The sequence below is a fragment of the Carassius gibelio genome, chromosome A21, assembly GCF_023724105.1.
Source record: "Carassius gibelio isolate Cgi1373 ecotype wild population from Czech Republic chromosome A21, carGib1.2-hapl.c, whole genome shotgun sequence".
NCBI classification, from domain to species: domain Eukaryota; kingdom Metazoa; phylum Chordata; class Actinopteri; order Cypriniformes; family Cyprinidae; genus Carassius; species Carassius gibelio.
In genome coordinates, this window is record NC_068391.1 from 18,280,953 (window position 1) to 18,304,010 (window position 23,058).

A 23,058-nucleotide genomic window follows, 5' to 3' on the forward strand; every position below is an offset into this window, starting at 1 on the left:
TTGATGTATTGCTCTTTGTTAAGGATTTGGTTATATCCTTTTATACAGTTTACTTTCAATTTTTCATAATTAAATGATTTATAATGTTGTCTATTTTGAATGTGTATTGTTTAATCGTTGGATTTTTTATTATTATTATTAGTTTGTATATTTGTGATAATGAGGTCTTTTATTTTGAAATTCATCCACTTAAGCGTATATATTGTGGCGTGCTACAAGCATTGTAGTAAGGAGCACAGCTACGGCGCACATGGTGGATTCATCAAAAGGCATACGGTTAAAGAGAACTTCAAGGATTTAGCTCCTGGTTTAAGTGGAGAATAAGGTAAAACTGACTTATCTGTATTGTTTTGGATTTCTTGTTTTATGTAATGTAATAATGGGTATTAGTTTGTATGTGATTTGATGTATGTTTGTTTCATGGTTTATTTATATAATGTTTTGTTTGTTTTCATGTAAAGCTCTTACGGTGATTTTGTGATGTCTTATGGCATTTAACGGTGATTACTGCAAATCTATGGTGACGGATCTTTAATAAAGCTCATTATGAATCATCAGTGAAAGAGTTCAACATTTTTGAGCCAGGAAGCTACTCTTATCTGTACGATCAAAACTGAAAGTGTAATTTAAGTTCTTTTCTCGGTTATCAAGAGAAAATGCCTCATAATGCATATACGTGTTAATCGACTCTAGAGGGTTAATCCATGACTCCCCCATCCCCCCCCCGAGACCTCCTTCGGGAAGGATGGGGCTTCTCTGTTCCAAGTGTAATGGCTGTTATGCATTATCACTGAGTGGGTAGTGCTACAACAATGGTGAGTGACCTGCACCGAAAAGGGGCACTGGTTGCTAACAGGGCACTGGAAGGGGCAGTATCCATGGCGCTTTGGTAGAGGATCCCAATTCGTCGGTCACGTCTTGTCGCCACGGCTGCTGTACCACCACTGAGCGGCTGGTCACCGACTCGGCGCCTCAGCGAAAACCTGGTAGGCATTGCACCTGCTGCCTTTTTATGCTCACGTTGTGATCAGCTACAGTTGGATGCAATAATTGCATGTCAATGTGCATTGGCTCGTTTAGTTTACAGTTAAAGTAGATTGACGTATTGGGAACTCTCTTCGAGAGACCAGTCACCAATGTGACTGTCACCGTTCCCTACTTCTGGATTCTCTTAATAAAGAGTATGCAGGCATACATTTGGATGGATGGATTATGAGATATGTTGAATGGAAATCGTGTCTGCAATATTGTTTAGCAGAGGATGCATGTGAATTATAATGCTCTGCATTGAATCTATGTGTGTGTGTTTGTCTCGGGAAGACTGGTCAGCAAGAGATTTCAGCAGGAAGCTGCTTTTAAAGCTGTAAATGACATGCACACGCGCAAACGTGCTTGCAATACCATTTACTGACAGAGAGAAAGACAAAGTGAAAATAAGAAGGAGAGGTGGCCATAATTACCTCAGAGCCTCAGCAAGTCTCTCATAATAGGTTAGATTAATAAAGCTTGCATTAAGCCTCTCTGTGGAACTAATAGAACAGCTCTCCTTATTCCTCATGTTCTCAAACTCTGTAGATTTGTGAATGTAACCTTTTGCTGAATATACTGTAGCTAATTGGGCTTCAGTTATAAGTGAAGGGGGTTTCTTGCATGGTCAATCTGTTGACCTATACCAGTAATGTGTCTTATGAGCCTCTAGTGCACTTTTCCTGGCTTGGCACAATCTCTCATTACTTATGATGTTATTTACTGAACAGTTAGTTGCGTTCAAACGGAGCAGTATTTCAGAAATGTTGGAGGTGGGGATTTTTTTTTTGACTGATTAAATAGTTATGCTTGTAGGTTGCAACATTTTGAATCATTTATTCAACTGATTCACTAAGAAACATGATCTGATTTGAGACTCCCAAAAGCTCACTTAAGTGGTGGCTTTGTTTCAAACAAAAATTTGTAAATATTGTGTATAACCAGAATTTACTGAATATTAAAATATTTTTGTTCATTTAATTATCCATCATGAAAAGAGATATTAATTCATATTGCTTTAATAATACAGCAAAGTATTACTGTAATACAACATTATTATCTATTTTAATGATCACATTAGGACAATTCTGCAGATTTCTAAGCTCATGAGTTAATACATCAATTATTTGTTCATAATGGGAAATAATGCATAAAACCAGCTGACATAAATCCAAAACAAATCTACTTATTTTAGGTCAAAATAGAATAAAATAAAATGTGTGGACCCAAGCAACATAGATTGTCTCACATAAATCTTCTGTCTTCATCCTTCATTCAGCAGACGAAAAAAAAAAAAAAAAAAAAAAAAAAACGCTTTTAAAGCAACAAATTATTGAAAAGAACAACTGACATCTATCTTATTAGAAATGCAGCCTATTGACTTTTTCATCGATTGCCTCTGGAATACACTGACCTCTCAAAGTATAATTTAGATGTATGTTAATATTGCATTATAGGTATTGGTTCACTCATTAACAGGCCAAGAGATAATTTAAACGTTCCATGCTCACTTTGAAGGAAAACGTATTGTCCAGCACACTCTCTAATGAAATTAAGTGCATATGACTGATGTTGAAGAAATGTCACCAGAATGAAAAATGCACATATATTTAGTTTGCACTAATTCAGCTGTAATCCTCTCTCCATGTAAAAGTGTATTTCGGCTCTGGAAACCACCAACCAATTTGGTGTTCTTTTAGCAGCAGTTTTGTTAGCTAAAGATCTGGCCCAGGACATTTGATGCCATTTCCAATTAAACACAATGAAAAATGTTTAATCTGTGAAGCTCTGGAGCTGATGTTATTAAAACACTAATATTCAACTAACAGATAACTGCAAACATGAATACTGTAATGCGATAATAAAACTATATCTTGATTTGAACTGTCAAAATATTTAACCTATTTTAGCCTGAAATGGTCAGGAGAAATTTTGCAGCAGCCGTGGTTAACAACTATTTATTAGTGCAAGGATTATTAAACTCAAACCTTATTATGATGAATTTTTATAGTTTACAGTTTAAAGGTAAATGAAACCTATACATAACAGTTATTTGAAAAGTACTGTAACAAGATTAAATGATGAAGGCATGGCCAACGTTTTCATGTTCATGTGGCGAAAACTGGGGTCACATGGTGACCAAGGCAAATAAATATGATCAAGTCACCACAGTTTTGATTTTGCTTCATTGGCTCCCGGTCCATTTTAGAATTCAGTTTTAAGATTTTGTTTCTAAAGCTCTTAACGATCAAGCTCCATCTTATCTCAAAGATCTGCTTACCTCTGTCATCTATCAGACTTTTAAGATCTTCTGACATGGCTCTTTTATCTGTCCCTCATTCCCATTTTAAAAAAAACTAAGGGCAGCATCTTTTTTTTCTGTGGAATCAACAAATAAATTAACCCCTGGGAAATAAATGTGTCCTCTTTCTGTTTCTCATATTGATGACAGAGACATACAGAAATAATTTTAGTCAATACTTTTCACCCAGTCTATTTTTTTAATGCATGTTATTCTTCTTACTGTGGAAAAATTAATCCACGCATTTCATTATTCTCTCTGGTAATGTTTGCCAGACTTGTAATTTAGTCTACTTAAACCACAGGCCAATTGCAGTCTTACTTTCAAATCTGTTTCCATCCAACCATAAAAAAATTTAATCAAGTTCACACTCTGCATTTTTTTCTTTTTCAATAATCCAGATTCAGTTTCATATTAGAGCACTTCAGGGCTATGTTAGTAAGTCAATTGGTTTAGGAATACACAATTAATTTTAATATTCCTGCTCCTATGTTGGTCTCTCAATGTCTATGGTACTCCCATTTTCTAATGATTATTAAAAAGGGGGATGTTAAGAATAAAAATGTTAAGGAAAATGATACCCTGAGAATGATTTAATGGCATGACTGTAATGGGTAGTTTTATATTAAAGAATACAAAGGAATAGAATCTAAGAGGTCCTGTTAAATAAATCCACAAGGAAAAAAAAACTCCAACAAATATATACATTCAAACAACAGCAGACATCGAGCTGAGGAAAACTGAAGGCTTAAATACATGGGGATCGTAATCAGGGAGAAAAAGAACAGGTGTGGATGGATACCAATAAATCAAAAACCATGGAATCTAATAAGGGAACTCAGACAGGCATCTGAGAATGGGGAGAAAATTAGAATCAAATGAAAAATTCTCCTTTTAGTTCTGTAGCAAGGAATTTTAAAGCTTCAAGCTTGTTCTGTGTCTTCTTGCAAGATGAAATATACTATTTAATACCTAAATAAAACATTTGCATGGCTGGTTACCAGGGTATTTCCAGGAAATTACTGGGGTGTTGTTAGGATGCTTTAACTAATTGCCAAGGCATTGCTAAGTGGTTGCTTGCAAACTTAAATCATTAAATCAACTACAAGATTTATTAAAAAATAAAAAAAAGTTACCAGCTGAAACAGTGTCTTGCTTGGTATTTCCAATGACTGTGAACTGTGCCTTCGAAGTTGGCCATCAGAGCTGATAGTCGAGCCTGCTCTTTCACTCTGTAATCCAATTAGCAACGTCAACAAACATAGAAAGGTGCTGAGCAAATCTGACAGAATACATTTATTTTTTTTTATTTTTTTTGGCTGAACCCAGTATTAGTTTTAGTCTTTATAAGCCTCTGAGACAAAGATTTGTGAAGGAATGATTTGTCAACTTCGCAGCAGCCTAGAATCGGAAAGCCATAACTGTCAGATCACTGGAGATAGAAAAGCATGCAAGCTATATTTTTTCATTGATATTTCATAACAGTTTTTATTTTTTTTTATTTTTTTTTTATCAAAAAAGCTATAGCAACACATTCCAATGTATCTGACAAAGAAAATAACGGAAATATAACAAATAGCTTCAGAAATCAAAATACTAGTTTAGAGATGACAAAGCATTAAAATCATATCCCAGACAATGATTGTCACTTTATGTAAAAGAAGATCTGAAAATTTTAAATTCTGTAATTATTTGCTAGAGTCTTCCCAGAACTAAAGCTTTTTATTTTTATTCCCATTGAACAAAAATCTGGGACACTTTCTCTATGCATGACCAAACATCTATCAAGTGTTCCACTGAAGAGAGATAACAGGGGTGCAGGATTGGAACAAGAGTGAGTGAGTAATGGCAGATTTAAAATTTTGGGTGAACTGTTCTTTTAACACAAGTGCAATGCAAGTCTTTCCACTTTTTTTAACAGTCAGTCTAGCAGCTCTCAGTAGCATGTTTAGGCACCATGCAACCCACACAATTTCTACTGAGGGGAATCAATCATGATTTCTACTTAGAGGGGCCCCCCAGGGACCACTTGCGGAGGACCCCCAAAACACTAGACTCACCCCTGGCAGCTCTATCAACTACCATTAAAATGTTTTTCTCATGATTTCCCATTTCTTATGATAGTTTAGCAGGCCTACATCAAATTATACACATACTTAGTGAATTTGTTATATTATGCTACTTCTATAGACACTGATTTCCTTATTTTGAGTCAAATTAAATCTATCCGATCTCTGAAAGGATATAACATTCATCTTCAACATATTAGGTGACTGCTTGATATAAGAAGACATCCAGCATTTCACTGCAGAAAGACAAACTGACCTCTACTTTCCAGGTGTCAGTTTATCTTCCAGACTCATTACACTTCTGTTGGCCCCTTCAACTCTTTTTGTCATAATTCTATCAGTGATTCATGAAACTACCACCCACCCAACAGTTTCAGTTCCACTGACTGAACACTGCACTTATACTATTCATAAATTTAAGCTATATGCAATTTACAGTGTTTATACATGCCCTGACACTTAAAAAAAAAAAAAAAGGTTCCATTTGTTAACATTATTAAGTTTAGTTAACAGGGACTTACAATGAAACTTTGTAAAATACGTTTATATAAACATATATAAACATTTATTAATATTAGTTCATGTTAGTTCCAACAATTCCTAATACATTATTAAAATCAAATGGTGTCTGTTAATATTATTTCATATAACTGAGCTACTAGCTGTTTGTAATGCATATTAAACACATGTTTAAGGAATTGGCAATCATTTAATTAATTAATTGCTGTTAGTGCAGTTAGAATTGAACTGATCAGAAGATTTAGAGATCGTAAAGGAGGTCGCGGGTTGTGGAGAGAAAAAACAGACAGTCACAAAGTAGATTGTAGAATTACAGTGTTATACAAACAATATACAATAAAGATCAACTATGGAAATTTCACTTGAGAGCACTCTTCTTTGACCCCCAAAATATACACAGACCGGTCAAATATCAAAAAAAAAAAAAAAAAAAAAAAAACGATTACAAGGAATAACTTTTTTCTCAAAATATCACAGCTGTCCTGATAAGGACTTCAGTGTCAATCAATTGGTTTATGGGTAACCATATACAATCAATAGTTCAATGTTCTGTAAAGTACTGATCAGTTTTCTTTTTGGTCAATTCCCTCAAGGGACGCAATTTAATTATTTAGATTTGAATTGTCTTGCTTACATAAATCAAGGCTGATAATTGAAAGAAAGGATATTGTCCTCTTCTTTATGATGTGTCAACCTTTTTCATCTGTAGCAGATTTGGGTGGCTCGCCATCAAATGTGAAGTTTTACAGGATGTCACAGAAAATTACAGGAGGATCATGAATCCTATCAAGAAGAAATAATAAAGAAAAAAAAGAAAAAAAAACTGGCCTCTGTATCAATAGTTTTTTTTTTTTTTTTCACTTACACAGGCACTTCTCTATCACAGCTGTGTGACCAACAATGGTGTCGTGAACGAGTAAAATCTTAATCTTTTAAATAGGATAATTTGACTTTTTAAATGTTCTTCAATAACTTCTACACCTCTTTTCAACTTTTATTAGAGAAATATGCTATTACTAAACTGTGAATAAATTAAATAATTCCCTTCAATTACACTTAATTTAACCGGGGTTACAACATTCAAAAATGTATTACATCAACAAAAATAGCTTGTTCTAGCTAAATAATATAAACTAACTTTTTTATATAATAGACTGATTTTCCTTTCTTTTTCTTTTTTTTTTTTTACCTGTTCAATTTACCTGATATGAATCGTGGGTTTCACTTTGTTTTGATGTTGCCTTTTACACATTCCAAAATTTCTTGGTAAATGGGTGCAGTGACTTTGGTTTTCATAAAACACAATGTACCAACTCCAGCAGATGACATTGCAACCCAAATCATCACAGACTGTGGAAACTTAACACTGCTTCAAGCAACTTGGGCTATGAGCTTCTCCACCCTTCCTCCAGACTCTAGGATCTTGGTTTCCAAATGAAATACAAAACTTGCTCTCATGTGAAAAGAGGACTTTGGACCACTGGGCAACAGTCCAGCTCTTCTTCTCCTTAGGCCAGGTAAGATGCCTCTGACATTATTTGTGGTTCAGGAGTGGCTTAACAAGAGGAATACGACAACTGTAGCCAAATTCCTTGACGTGTCTGCATGCCTTGACCCCAGCCTCAGTTCATTCCTTGTGAAGTTCACTAAATTCTTGAATTGATTTTGCTTGACAATCCTCATAAGGCTGTGGTTCTTTTGGTTGGTTGTGCATCTTTTTCTTCCACACTTTTTCTTTACAATCAACTTTCTGTTAACATGCTTGGATACAGCACTCTGTGAACAGCCAGTTTCTTTGGCAAAGAATGTTTGTGGCTTACATTCCCTGCAAAGGGTGTCAATTATGTATTCTGGACAACTGTCAGATCAGCAGTCTTCCCCATGATTGTGTAGCCTAGTGAACCAAACTGAGAGACCATTTTGAAGGCTCATGAAAGCTTTGCAGGTGTTTTGAGTTGATGAGATGATTGGCATGTCACCATATTCTATTTTTTTTAGATAATGAATTTGTGGGTTTTTGTTAAATGTGAGCCAAAATCACCACAATTAAAAGAACCAAAGACTTGAAATACTTCAGTTTTGTGCATTGAATTTATTTAATACACTAGTACTTGAATTACTAAAATAACTGAACTTTTCCACAGCATTCTAACTTACTGAGATCTGTAGATCGAGGGCATTCCCTTTAAAAACAAATGTAATCTACTGCATCTTCAACACATCAGATTTCAGGAGTAAATTAATGCTATGTTCATTATTACATCAAACAACAAAACATCTCGATTGCTTAGGAGACATTCTTGTCTACATCTGCACTGTCAGTGAAACAATGGTGGACTGATTACAGCTCACTCAGGGCGGGTCTAAGGTAAGACACAAGTCCAGTCTGTGCTGAAACGCTACTGTCAATCAAACTTTAGTGGGAGGGCCCTGTCTGTGTGACATCACAAAGACAGGCATCTGAGATCAGCTTGATTTGAGAAAGGGGTAAAGATTTTAGTAGATTTGTGGGTGGTTGTGTACACACACTGCCAACACACATTTCAGTTCAAAACAACTTGTAAAAGTGTATGTAGCATCTAATGACCTCATTAAATTACATTTAAAATTAAATTAAAAATTAAATTAAATTTATGCATTTTGCAGACACTTTTATCCAAAGCGACTTACAGTGCATTCAGGCTATCAATTTTTATCTATCATGTGTTCCCGGGGAATCGAACCCCCAAGCTTGCTTGCTAACTCAATGCTCTACCAGTTGAGCTACAGGAACACAAATACAATATACATACAATATACACAATACAATGTTTGCCTCAATAAACTCACAATTTGATACTTTATTAATAGTTAGCAAGTTTGTTAAGTTAAGTTTTAAGGGGTGGGTTAAGAATATGATTCTTCATAATAAGGAATTAACATTCACTTTAGTAGTACTAATAAACAGTCAATATGCATACTAATAAGCAGCTAATTAATAGTGATAATTGGTCTCTAAACTAATGTTACTTTTTAATTATTATTTAGTTTATTATGGTACAACCAAATTTAACACTGACATATTTACACTGTAGTGTAGTAGCTTGAATATGGATTATGATATGAGGCTAATCAGCTAGTGGTATGCTAACACAACTAGTTAATTGGTAACGGTATGCTAATTTAACATGATAACGTTTTGGTTTCTACTAGCTGTGTATGAGAATTATATTTTCAAACCAATTTTAAACAGTATAATACTCACCCTTCCACTTGATTCATGTCTAAATTTCAAAGTTTATATCTAGTTTCAGATTTCTGTGCCCCCTACAAAATCCCCCATTTTCCAAGCAAAAGAAAAATGGAACTAGACATACAAAGTAAGAAGAATCCTTCTGGATCCATTTAATACCACATTATTAAACCAAGACTTTTGCATCTTAGCAGAGGAGAAAGTGAACATAGAAGAAAATAACAACACGTGATATTAAATGTTCTTTCTCTTCAAAAATAATGCATTTAGAGTTGTCAAAGTAATTTTCTTTCTTTACCAGAAAATACTTTCACTTCAGCAAACTCATAATTCACATTAATGTAATGTGCTCTGTGCTGACCCTTCTCTTTCTTATTCAAGTAATTAGCCTGTCAATCCTGAGGAAGACAATTATGTATTGCACTACAGATTTGAAATGAGATAGAACAGAGACTATCATTATTAGCATGGCATAATCCACCATGAATAAGTGCTGTCACTGATTCCAATCACTTTGACAGATCTGAGGCCCCTGCTGGGACAGATGGAGCTTGTGGGAATGAGGAGACAGAATGCTGTTGAGCTTTAGTGAGAGATTGCCAAAGAACATCATAGCAAAATGCAGACTTCCCTTATGGCTTGTGGAAAGTTAATGCTTATATTCTTGCTTAGAGTATCATACTTGTTTACCTTTTGTAATATTTCAGCCTTTATTTAAGTGCCGATGACACAAAACAGACAGAGAAGTCCAGAAGGTTCCTGTAAATGCAATGTTTAAAAAAAAAAAGAAAAAAGGATTTCACTCAAATTTGAAAATGCAGTCATTTTTTAAATTACCAAGCAGAAAGGGAAGCCAATTACAATGGTCGGACCGAGCGTTTTGATTGGACAAACATTTTTGGTCCTATGCTTTTCACAGAATATGTAAATACAGATAAATACATTTTGTTCACTCAACTTAATGATTGCTATCAGGATGTGAAGAGATTTTCAACCAGCATAACTGATTATGAAGACAATCACCTATTGCACTTTTAATAATAAAAGTGCACCAGTGAAATTGACATTTATGCATTTTTTTATTTTAGTTTTTTTTTTTTTTTAAACAAAATGCATGTTAAAGCAAATGCTTTGAATTGAAACACTGGCGGTTGGACAGACATTAGGGGAGAAATCATGTCATAATGTTCACTAATGCCTTTTGATGCCTAAACGACAAAACAATGCACTCTAACAGATACAAAATAAGTAAGCACCTGTTTCTAAGATGTGGAGTCTGCAAAAGCCTGACATAATGTGATTACATAAACTGTGTGTGTGGTATGCCACTTATAGTATGCTCCATTTCAACAAAACATTTGTGATTACAATACAATGTGATGTAAATGTAAAAGCCCAATTTGTGTATGAGGACAGAGTATTGCTCTCCTCCATTTCTATTCATGGAAAGCTTTGATGCAGAAGGGATTTTTTTTTCTCCCTGTGCCTCTCAACAATAGGAAACAAAGTGACTTTGAATTTACATCAGGGTACGCTGCTAGGCAACTGAGAGTGGAGGCCAACCAACTACAATTCCCCTAATTTACACTTGTCATGCTTAAGAGATTCAAGTTCGATGTATTCCCCAAAGTAATTTGCGGTGGGTGTGCAGATAGGTGACTTATGATGTCTGACATTTAACTAATGCTGTGTCATCTTTTACCTTGCTGCTGCACTAGTTCATTTCTTATACAGTTTTACATCTAATGACACTTTCTCCCTAGGTGGTAAACACGGGTGAGTAAAATTCACAATGCCACAAAGAAGCCATTCGCACATGCACACATATACAGAAAGGCACACACATACACCTCTCGACTCCTGACTTGTGAACAGTTACACTCTGTTTTTTTTTAAACAAACACTTGCCAGCTAGCATGACAGTATAGATGCGCTTAAGTTCTCCTTAAAAAAACCTGTTCACATCCCAAAATATATCTGACATGTTGAAGAGACACATAAGCATACAAGATCATCCAATAAAAATAAATTGTATACAATCACATTGTAATTCTGATATCCAAAAGCATGTACAGCTTTGATATATACAAAATTATATTGCAGCAAGTTAACACTTTAGTGGTCAATCATTTTATGAACCAATTCTATTAACTAGTTGCTTATTAGTTAGCTTATTATTAATATGATTACTACTAGCACAAAGGTTAAATTAGAAATCCAAAAATGCATTGCAGATTTGATCTGATAGATTCATAGAAAGCATACAAATAAAAACAATGCTAATGCAATAAAAAAGAAAGAAAAAAATCCTTCTAAATAATTTAGAGGAGAGAAAAAGTTAATTGACTTAAAAAAAAAATACATTTTTTTTTTTACTGTTCTCTGAGGTCCACTCATACTGTTTAGAAAAAATAAATAAACATTTTGTTCTGTTTTGTTCACCCTCATTGGAAAGCTTTGTTTGAAAAATCATGGCGGACAGTAGACTCTGCTATAGTGGCAGCAGCAGTCATGTAACCCTGTAACCCAAGACTGGTTACCCACTAAAGCTAAGCAGGGCTGAGCCTGTTCAGTACCTGGATGGGAGACCTCCTGGGAAAACTAGATTGATGCTGAAAGATGTGCTAGTGAGGCCAGCAGGGGGTGCTCACCCTGTGGTCCCTGTGGTCTTCCATCAGTAAGCTGGTGTGTGGTGAGCGTTCTGGCACACTATGGTGGATGCTGCACACCGGTGGTGGATGAGGAGATACCCCCTGACAATGTAAAATGCTTTGAGTGCTTAGAAAAGTGCTATATAAATGTAAGGAATTATTATCATTATCGGCTAACAATTGTGTTTGACAGCTACATCCTTCATAGATTGACACTGTTGTGATTTGGGTTAATGCATAAATACTCAATACATCTCAAACAATCTGTAATAACAGACAAGGCAACAATGACCACATAATAAAGGAAGTTACTCACATGTGTGTGGTGCAATATTACTGTCAGATTCAATATATTCGGCACAACATCGTCTTTTAGTTTCAATCTTTCTTTAAAAAAACTGAAAATCCTCAAATTGTACCTTGTTAGTAAAGAAATCCATGGTGAAATGGAGTGAACAAAGGACAAAATTCTTACCTACGCAATATGAATCTTCATTAAAAATAAAGTTCATCCACTCTTTCCTAATGTTGGGATCATTAGGAAGGTGATGGAATGACTGTGTTTTTCCACAACTTGGCACTGTACTGCATCTTTATCGTTTGGTTTCTGTATAGACCTGCGTTTGCCTCCATCACTATTTGCACTACATGCTTGAATCTTTGGGCGGAGTTAAACAGGCAGTGATGTAGAAGCAGGTGTTGATGATCTTCTGTGGAGGCGGAGTTTAGCCACACTATTACGTCATAAAGTTTTAAGTTCTGAAACTTACAGGATGTTTTTATAGTACAATGACATCTTATACGTCAAATGGAATTTTGATTTCTCAGTTCATGACCCCTTTGAAGGCCATGCATCAACTATTATTTTAGAGCCAGTTAATCTGTTACTTCGTAATATTGCTAATACTAATATGATACAGTATTTAGTCCAGTGTTTATTCCATGTTGTTCATGCATTGGCATTTGCAGAAGTGTCAAGTTCCCTATTCACCCTATGCTGAATGAATATTGTCAGACCTACTATATGCTCTTATGGGAAAAAAAATAATTTTTTGTAAGTCAAACAAGTTTAGTACTGTGTTGGGTTGCCACTTGATGTCCGATGTTGCATATGAAACTGGCAAATAAACAATGCTATTGTACAAATCAGAAAAATCATGCTATTAGCATCTGATCACTGAACCATGGTGCTGCAGTCTTTTTTTTCAGTAATTGCAGACTCTCTAACCTCTCACAGATAAACAACAAGCTTGTTTATCTTAATTTTGCAAATCTATCCATTAGCTGTTTAGCATATTTTGCCTAATGGATGGTATTATTAAATTTGCAGATGACACCACTGTGGTCGGGTTAATATCAAATGGTGATGAGTCTGCAGGGAGCCTGCAGGGAGAAGGTGGCTGAACTCTCAGAATGGTGCATCAATAACAACATGGCACTCAATACCTCCAAAACAAAGGAGCTTAACATCAATTTTTCAGAAACCGAAAGAAGAAACATCCCCTATATACACTGGAGGAAAAATGGTTTGGGGTGACCAGTTTTAAATTTCTTGGCACACACATCCCCCAAGACCTTACATGGAGTGTTAACACAACGTCCCTGGTTAAGAAGGCACAGTAATGGCTGTACTGTCCGAGGATGCTAAGGAAAATGAACCTGTCTCAACAGCTGCTTGTGTCCTTTTACCACTGCTCAGTAGGAAGCATACTTTCCCATGACATTCTGGTGTGGTATGCTGGCTGCACTATGGCTTAGAAAAAAAAGCTTTGCAGAGAGTCATCAACTCCGGACAGAAAATCACTGGTGCACAGCTGCCTTCACTTGCTGACATCTACAGCACCAGATGCATACGATGGGCCAGAAGTAAGGACTCTTCCCACCCTGTCAACCACCTCTTCACTCTGTTGCCCTCTGGAAGACGCTACAGATCCCTCAAGACACGCACTCTTCAGACTCCGAAACAGTTTTTATCCATGTGCCATCTTACAACTGAACTCCAATTAATAGAAGACATAGCACTATATCATAAGCTTCAAAGGATGTGGAATACTAAGGACTATACACTTACTTCCCACACAGCTACTGATGTATCTGTGCAATACACAGTTCTCATATATTTATTCCTTAATTCTCTTGCATTTATTAATATTTCACTCACTACTGCACATCTGCTACATTTGCACTATTCCCACTTTGCACATTTGATATATAGATATATATATATATATATATATCTGTTTACATTTGCACTGTCTACTGTTTACAGTTGCACTGTTTATAGTTTCTGTATCATTGTTTGCATTTTGTTAAACGTAAAAAAAATATTTAATAAAAAAAAAAAAAATGCATTCCACTAACATTGAATTCAGTGTATGCTCCCCTTGATAACAAATTCGTTTTGTGCTATAGTGTCCAGAGTTCTCACCCCAACATTTTGATCCTTCTGCATTTGGCACAGGTTGCCATGACAACATCTAACCGGTTTGTGTTCAGTTCTTACTCAGACCCAGCACAAATAAAGAAATGGTAATGCATTTTATATTTGTTCAATGCATTGTGACCATTTTTGCAGATTGTAACAATTACATGTTTTTTTTTTTTTTAGCATACTTAACATATACAATAAATTAGCACATTTGAATGGTTAAGGAACATCTTCAGTCAAATTCTGCTGTATTCCACCATAGACTACTTTAACATTTTAAAAGAATGTGATGGCAATGAGTAAATATTTGGTGTACCTGTAACATCCAGCAAGCATCTCTTCATTAAAAAATGGAAAGCTGCTGTCCTTATCTTCTCTTGCATGCAGCAAATTCACACACTCCTATTTGAGCACAGCCAGACAGTGTAAAAAGAGGAATCTATGCTGATCTTGGCAAAGATGTCAGTCACTTCTCTCATCTGAATAGGTGGATAGTTATTAAAGCCCTGAGCAGAACATAGATCAAGGTCAACCTGCTCATCTATTTTCATAAATGCTGACAAAATTCCTCTCATAGCCGGCGGGCAGAGAATACAAATTTTTGATCAACTCTGCAGCGTGTGATGCACTGGATTGACATGCTGTCAGTAAGTGCTTTTATCACAGACTGGACTAAAAGTATGTCATGGTCTAAGGTTAGAAACCAGCACTAAGATAAATTAAAACTAGCATTGAGACACATCCTTGGTCAGAAGCTCGAAGTAAGTAATTTGTAATTTTAACGAGCACAGTTTCTATGCTATGATGAGGCCTTAATCCTGATTGAAATTTTCCATAGATGTGTTTTATTTATTTGTTTATTTGTTTATTTTTTAGCAAGAGCAAGTACTGTTGAGTGGACACAACTTTTCTAATATTTTAGAAATAAACATACGATTTGAAATGGGTCTGTATTTTGCCTATTCATTTGGATCTACTTTTATGCTACAGATAACAACTCTTTCAATTATTTAGTGGGAATTTGATCTAATAAACATATTGTTAACTTAGATGTAATGATTAGTTTATTTAGTTCTTGTTCTATAGTTGTAAAGCCCTGTAATTGTTCTTTAGGGGCAGTAACAGAGGCTGGATAATAATGGAGTCAAAAGGTTGTACAATAACAATTGTATTTCTGATGTGATATTTTTCTCTGTGAATAAATTCAGAAAGTCATTACTACTAAACTGTGATTCAGTTCAGGTGATGTCTGTTTATTGGTTAGTCTAGTGACAGTATTAATAAATACCTTGGATTGCTTTGGTTATTTTCTATGCACGGCCCTGGCTGCTTTAAGAACCTTTTTTGTAGGGGGAAATGCTTTCTTTCCATGCAATGCTAAAGACCTAAATGAGTATACTGTATTATCAATTGCGCTCCAGGTTATGAGTATGTCTCTTGAGAGCCTGAATATTAGTGTTGTACCATGGTGCAGTAGTTTTCTCTATAACCTTTCTTAATGAACTAGAGAAGACTGTGCCCATACTGCTATTCATTTCCCAATCAGATTTTTCTCGATCCTATAGTGGATTTATTATATGACCTCATTATTTGGGGAACATACATCTCTATCAACTGAACTACAGTACAAATGTGTATTATCAATGAAGTTGGTAGAACAGCAGAGACTAACAATAAGGTAGTAATAATAATAATGACCATTGTGTTAGTCTAAAACTATCTATCCACTCATCATCTGTGAAGTGCTATGGACTCTCATCTGAAAATGTCTTGTTTTGGGCATGGGAATAGGTGTTTTTACCGGTTGAATAACATAAGCATCATAGCACAAAGCGTTGTGTGATTGCCATCTAATTAGGACCTGAAGTATATAAATATTAAGTCTATTAAGTCTGCATTTTAGAACAAGGAAAAGAGGGTGGTTATAATGTAAAAAACAGCCAGAAAGTCAGTATTAATGCAGTCTGTAAAAAAATTAAATAAATATGAAAAAGCATACATGGTTAGAATAACATAAGTAAATGATGACAGAACATTCATTTTTGGTGAACTATCATTTTAACATAGTTGTCTTACCACGTAAAAAAAGATATATATATTTATATATATGCATTTTACCTTTAAGAAATGCAAAAATAGAGTATCTTAAACGTCAACAGAAATTGTAAAAATATTTTCATTGACCTCATGATATTTCACATTTATAATGTCATGTCAATAATTAGTTTAAAAGGTCAGGTGATGCATTTGTTTTTTTACCACAATACCCTGAGACTGCAACAAGAAACCCACAAAAACTCAAAAACACGGTGGATGATTACAGCAGATTTATATCTGAAGACGTCTCTCTCACAAAACTAATAATTTTGCTTTCCCAGTAAACTGTTCTAGAGAGACGTGTTTACTGAGAAAACGTAATCAGTTTTTTTATGATTGAGTGAGCTTACTCATAAAAAAGCTGTCTCTCCCAACTATCTAAATTATGAATCATCTGTCTTTGGCAAACTCTTAATCTTTAGGCAAGAAAAAACAAACATAAAAAACAAATATTTGGAAATGAAAATGCATGCTCACATGACTTCATATAGATTTTGTTAAGCTACTGTGTAATGAATTCTTGTAATTAAGGTCAGTTTAATGGAAGGTTAGTGTGAACTTGTGACAGAGCCTCGAGTTGAGGAGAGACTATGAGGTTCTCAACATTAAAGCGAGATGAGAAGAAGGGGCTGGAAACAGCAGACTGAGGACTCTCAGGAGTCTGTCAGAAACATCTCGCTTAGCTTCTTGAGAGATATTTGCTGCGATTAATAATGTATGTTTGGCTCGATGGGATGCTAAACTTTACTACAGCGGTGAAAGGCCGCTCAGTTCTGTTTGGATTTCATTCACTAGACCTTTTTCTAACAGTCTACTGTGCTTATTTTGATTAAACTATATTTTTACAACAAGCTAAAACAAGCCGTTTCAATGCTAGGGCAATGTTGGTTGTTGCCAGGGTGGCACTACAACCCATTCTCACGCCAAAGGCGTCAAAAACCGAAGCATGGTCAAGCGCCCCTAGCGTCACTTTTATGACGCCAAATGTGCCTCTCGGCGTCGAATATCGAAGCACTACGACTTTCATTGCTTTCAATGGGAAACTTTTGGCGTCAGAATTCGACACGAGGACATGAGATGTTTATCGCTATGAAATCACGTTCAAGAAGTCTCATTCAGCACACATCGCGATACTTGCTATCAGTTCCACAGTTTGGGTGAGTAGTCGTATATACGCTCTTTTAATGCCTTTTATAAAATGTATTCTGTCTTATTTATTAATCAAATTAGTGCCATATGTTTAATCGCTGTATTATATCGGTCATCCGCGGCTGTCTTTGAGTTTCATTGCGTTTAAATAAATGAACACAGCTGCTAATTAGTCTGATTAAACTCTATCTGTCACGTGACGTGCCATAGACCTTCGATCCGTTTTATATTATTATTAATTTCAGGATCAATGATGTAAGTTGTATTTGTAGTAAAATCATGGTAATCACGACACTTACAATAGTAATAAATGAAATGTGAAGTTAAAACACAGTAAACAGGACATTAGTAACTGTAACTGTAGTTTTACTATGGTATATTAATAATCAATACAATAATCAGCAAACCAGCTATGTTTGTATCACTGTAATGTTAGTGTTTTTATGTGCTTTTATATGACAGATATCACAGTAATCATATGTTCTGTACCATGCTTTTAATACCTTTTAATGTAAATCCAAAAAAAAAAAAAAATGCAATTAAAAATAAATAATAAAACATGCATTTTTCCATCTTGCAGTTCTTTCATATCAGTTTATATATATATATATATATATATATATATATATATATATATATATATATATATATATATATATATATATATTATATCTAAATATTTTGCTCACAGATCATTATTAACATTCTGTATATAATTCAATTTTATTTACTCTCCCCTTTTTATTATTTTTATTTTCATTTTTAGCTGAAAAGACATAAAGGCAGTCAGCCCAGTGGTGTTTCTGGAGAGGGATTCCTTCAGAAATGGAGAAGACAGAAAGCTGCGGAGGCAGATATATGCAGCAGTAAGTCTGTGATAGTTTGTCTCTTTTATCAAACATTCCTGCTGTTAAAATTTGTACAGCATTTGTTGTTTCTTAAACTGTTGCACTGTCCAAATACCCACACTTGCCATCTTTGCACTTGACCACTTGATTACTTATTTGAAGTCTTTCCTGTATTTGGCCTAGTGTTCGAGTGAGCATGATGACCACAAGTGTGTGTCGAACTTTTCATGACCTGATGACTGTGTTTCCCAATCCTGATCCTGGAGAACCCCAGCACTGCACGGTTTTGGTGTCTCTCTTATCTGCCTTGGAGTCTTCACTGATGAGCTGATGAGTTGAATCAGGTGTGTTTGATCAGGGAGACATCTCAAATGTGCAGTGTTGGGGTTCTCCAGGACCAGGATTGGGAGCCACTGCCTTATGGGACACTTATGTGTTTACAGAGATTTTTAATAACTAATTATCAATATTTCACATACTGTACATTGGACAGCTTCCCATGACCTCTTGTGAGATCTCGGCAAAAAGTCTGACGATTTATTCCAAAACATGATGCATGATGGGATACACTAAGCTTTGTATAGCGCTCCGGAGCAGTATTGGAGAGGTTTAGTGTGTGTTAAGGACGCTGTGCTTTGGCATTATTAAGACAGTCTCGTTCACACACTGTCACGTACACACACTCTCAAGTGGCCAAGACTGCAAGTGTGGGTATCTGGACAGGGTCAAAGTCTTAAAAATGATCCCTAAACACATCACAGTCTTAATAATCCAGTTTAAAACTTGTATGATATTGTACAAGCCCCAGGACAGCCTCATCTGACACTATCAAAAGAATTCATATGACTATAGCTTGCTATTAATTACTTGCTTTCAATAATGGATGCATTTAACTTTTAATTATACAGCATCTTTACAGAGGTGTAATGTACAAGTTGCACGTAATTAATAATATTTCCTTCTTTCTGTCTTACAGGATTTTTTGCAGATAATCCTAATGCTGTTCTTCTTTTTCAGGTCTAAAATATCAAGCTCAACAGCTCACTCAAGAGCCAACCCTCACAAACCTTCCTAAAAACTAAAAGAGCTATTACTGAGTCTCAGCGAATCTTGCCATGATCAGCTCTTCCCAGGTACATTTGTTTAGAATATTTTTTTTTATCAACATTTACTCCTCAAATGCTCTGGTCTGAATCTTACTTTAAATTAACTTAATTATGTTTAATGAGCAATATTAATTGCTCACAGAGTAAGTAGAGATTATCTTGTTTCACAGAAGAGAAGGAAGACCAAGGAAATGATTTGCTCAGGATGAGAAATGAAGACGGCCATCTTGAGCTCAAACAAACAGAAGTCCTCTGGTATGTGTGTGTTGAAGCAATGCTGTGTTATACAACATTTTATGATGATCTCTCACAGAACTGGTCATGTCAGCCTTGATTTCTTTTTTTACTATTACAATTACAGCATGTTAGCAAAGTGTGACTGGACATTTTTAATATGTTTTTAAAAACACACCACCTGTTTTAAAAGTAGACAAGTATCATGAAATTGGTTTAGTTGATATAAACACCAATGTACATTATTTCATTGTTTTGTAAATGTTATGTTATAAATTGTGAATTGATAGTGGATTGGTTTGAAGCCAGGCCTTACACTGCACAGACTAAAACACATTTGTGAGAGAAGTCAGGAACTTTGGAGAAAGATTCTAGAGGAAGAAAACACATTTACTGCAACAATAGATGAATTCTAGAGTCTCTGAGAACTACACATGCTAATGTCTCATGAGCAAGACCTTTGCCTCTGTAACTTTTTCTTAATTCTTTAATTTTTATTGCAGTATTTTAATTTGTACAGATGATCTCATCAGCCAAATGAGGGGTTTTGACCAAGTGATGCTCTTGAAAGGAGTGAAAGAAGAGGATGTGCTAAATTCTCTTCAGAGAAAAAGCTTCTCAAAAGGTCTCAAAACAGCTTGAAGAATGGTAAGTGTACAGTACTACAAGGGTCATAGTTGCTCACACTGCTAAAATCACACAGAACATAAGCTGAGCTCTCTGTCCATTAAACAACTTCATCTGGATTGTTTGTTTCATTTTGACCAGGTCTGGGATCTTAGGACTGAGAGATCCTCTGGCTGAGGACAAGCTACACCACATCAGTGCTGGATATCAACCACAAACTGTTTCCAGACACGAGAGAAGAAGAACACGATGGGGAGATGAAACCAGTTTAGATGTGATGATAAGGAATCATTATTTTCTGGAACAGTATCTCATGTCTTATATGTATCACATGATCTGTATCACAGTTGACTGGATGGGACTGTGTGACTTTTAAGGACATTTCATCACTCATCTGTGTGAACTGATTTATATATGAGGTTAATGTATTTTTGATGATAATTATTTTCATTGAATCTTATTCGTCTCGATGCTACTTTATCAACTTTATAGTCTATGCTTCAATAAAATGAAAATGGTGAATATTGTGTTCTGAAGATTCTTGTTAAATACATAATTTTACTAGGTAGGCTGATATGTGTTTATTTTAGACTTGGAAAAACTACATATTAATTATTGGGATTATTTTTTTATTTAAGACATAAACATTTTTGATCGGATTAATAACATCTGGGACATCAGTACACCAGAAAGTAATTTTTTTATATTTTAGTAACAAATATGCAAATTTTTTAGTGAAATAAAGGGAGTTACGAGATTAACTATTCTGCATTACAAGATGGTGCCATGGGCTTTATTGTTACAAACACTTGACGGATAACTGAGAATGTAGCAGGAATGATCAACGTGGATCTTGTACTGCATTAAAACCAAGAGCACACACATGATGTCCAGCACCTGAGGAGCAAGATACGGGGGTGAGGAGGACATTTTTACACTGATTTTTGCTAAATAGTTATATATATATATATATATATATATATATATATATATATATATATATATATATATATATATATAAATTAATATTCTTAGCACTGCATGAATTTGTCCTTGTGTAATAGTGAAGTATCACAATGTGTATACATTGTCCTTGATTACTGCTTTACAGGTGGGGAATAGATAAAGGCAAGTTGTTGCAGGTTCATCCATTATATTTCTTGCCATATACTTCAAAAATCAAATAAATAATCTATTATTTTCATTATTAAATCATTTCTTTCTAATTTTTCAATGTTTCATCAGATGGCCTCACAATGTCCTGTCAAAAGGTATAATAGCAATGATGTAAGAATTAGAAAACAGAGGACTGTGAAAACTGTCAGATATAAATGTGACTCAGCTCAGTTTGTTGTCCATGATGAGTAGAATACATATATGTAGGTTTTACTGCCCTTCTACCCCCAGGGGCCCTGTAGCACCCCCCGGAAGAGCCCAAAACTGTACATTTCAAATGGCTGTAAATCAGAGTCCAATTAACATATCAAAGAGAAAATGGGCAGGATTATTACTTATGCTATGCTGATAAAATAATGTTGAGCTCAGTTTTCAGAAATAAATGGAAAGCTGACATAAAGGCATTTTAAATATTGCTCACTGTAAAATACCACATTTCAGCCTGCCTCTCAAATATATCATAGAGGTTTGCACAATAAACATATTTAGATATCCAGTTTTCCTTAAAATAAATAATTTATTTCGTTTCGTTAATAAAAAGTTTTAAACTACATTACCCACAAGCCTCCGTCGTTCTATCTATGCAAAGGCAACACTAGGGGGCTGTTTTTTGTAGTTCATTGAAGTTATGCTTAGGGTTAGGATTAGGATCTCGCTAAAGATGTCATTTTTCTCAAGATAGCAACACTTCATTGTTGACTTAATATATTACTAATGTGATGATAGCAGCAAAACATACATTTTTACATGATGCGCTGTTTAATATGGGTTAAAAGATAGTCCAACCACAGACTGTCCTGAAAATTCATAGCCAATGACATCAAAGCTGAGCAGCAGCGACACACTTCCTTATCCATGTATGACAGATGTCTTTCGTTTTTCGGCTGAAGGGATAGATTCGGTTAACAATAGATTAAGCTTGCTACTTATTAGATTCGGTTTTATTAACGTCTACACCTTCCTCCGTTGTTCAGCTTGACAAACATTGGGCAATATTGATGTGCACATGCCCAGCAGTCGCAGTTGTATCCAACAGACAGATTCCTCTATAATAAATATAAGACACATTTTTAAGATTTATATATTTTTTTTTTTTTTTGACCAAAGACAAATATATTTACTAATCAAATGACGTGCTTCTAAACTTTACATTGTATATTACATTGTGTTTTAAAGTTAAAATTGTTCACATTTGTGTTTCTGTGATTTACCATTCTCTACCATTTGAACTCTAGGAATAAAAACTGAAATTATAAATGAATGAATGAATGAACAAATAAATACATAAAGCATAATAAACATGCATATTTTTGTAAGGATCTTCCATTATTTATTTATATGTCAAACTCATTTAAAGACAACATGCCTGTAACGATATTTAAAACTCCATATACATCGGGAAGAAGGAGGCGGGAACCAGCGCACAATCAAAACATAATTTTAATAATCAGAAATAAACACAAACGGCGCGTCAGCCCCTCACGGCGACTGACGCGCACAAATAAAAGCCAAAATATAAAATAATGTCCCAGGCCTGGTCCTCTCTCGTCCTTCACGGTCGTCACTCCAGTTTTATATCCTTCCATCTCCTACG

At 35.0% G+C, this 23,058-nt stretch overlaps 2 long non-coding RNA genes across 2 annotated transcripts; both read left to right on the top strand.

Moving 5' to 3' along the window:
* The first annotated feature begins 232 nt into the window (after positions 1 to 232).
* On the top strand, positions 233 to 13,376 carry LOC127942373 (uncharacterized). The gene is made up of 2 exons (XR_008149300.1): positions 233 to 325; positions 13,130 to 13,376. It is a non-coding gene; the product is annotated as an uncharacterized LOC127942373 (long non-coding RNA).
* Positions 13,377 to 17,369: 3,993 nt separating this feature from the next.
* LOC127942372 (uncharacterized) lies at positions 17,370 to 20,943 on the top strand. The gene is made up of 7 exons (XR_008149299.1): positions 17,370 to 17,481; positions 18,240 to 18,339; positions 18,505 to 18,665; positions 19,339 to 19,454; positions 19,598 to 19,682; positions 20,182 to 20,309; positions 20,430 to 20,943. It is a non-coding gene; the product is annotated as an uncharacterized LOC127942372 (long non-coding RNA).
* Positions 20,944 to 23,058: the final 2,115 nt, after the last annotated feature.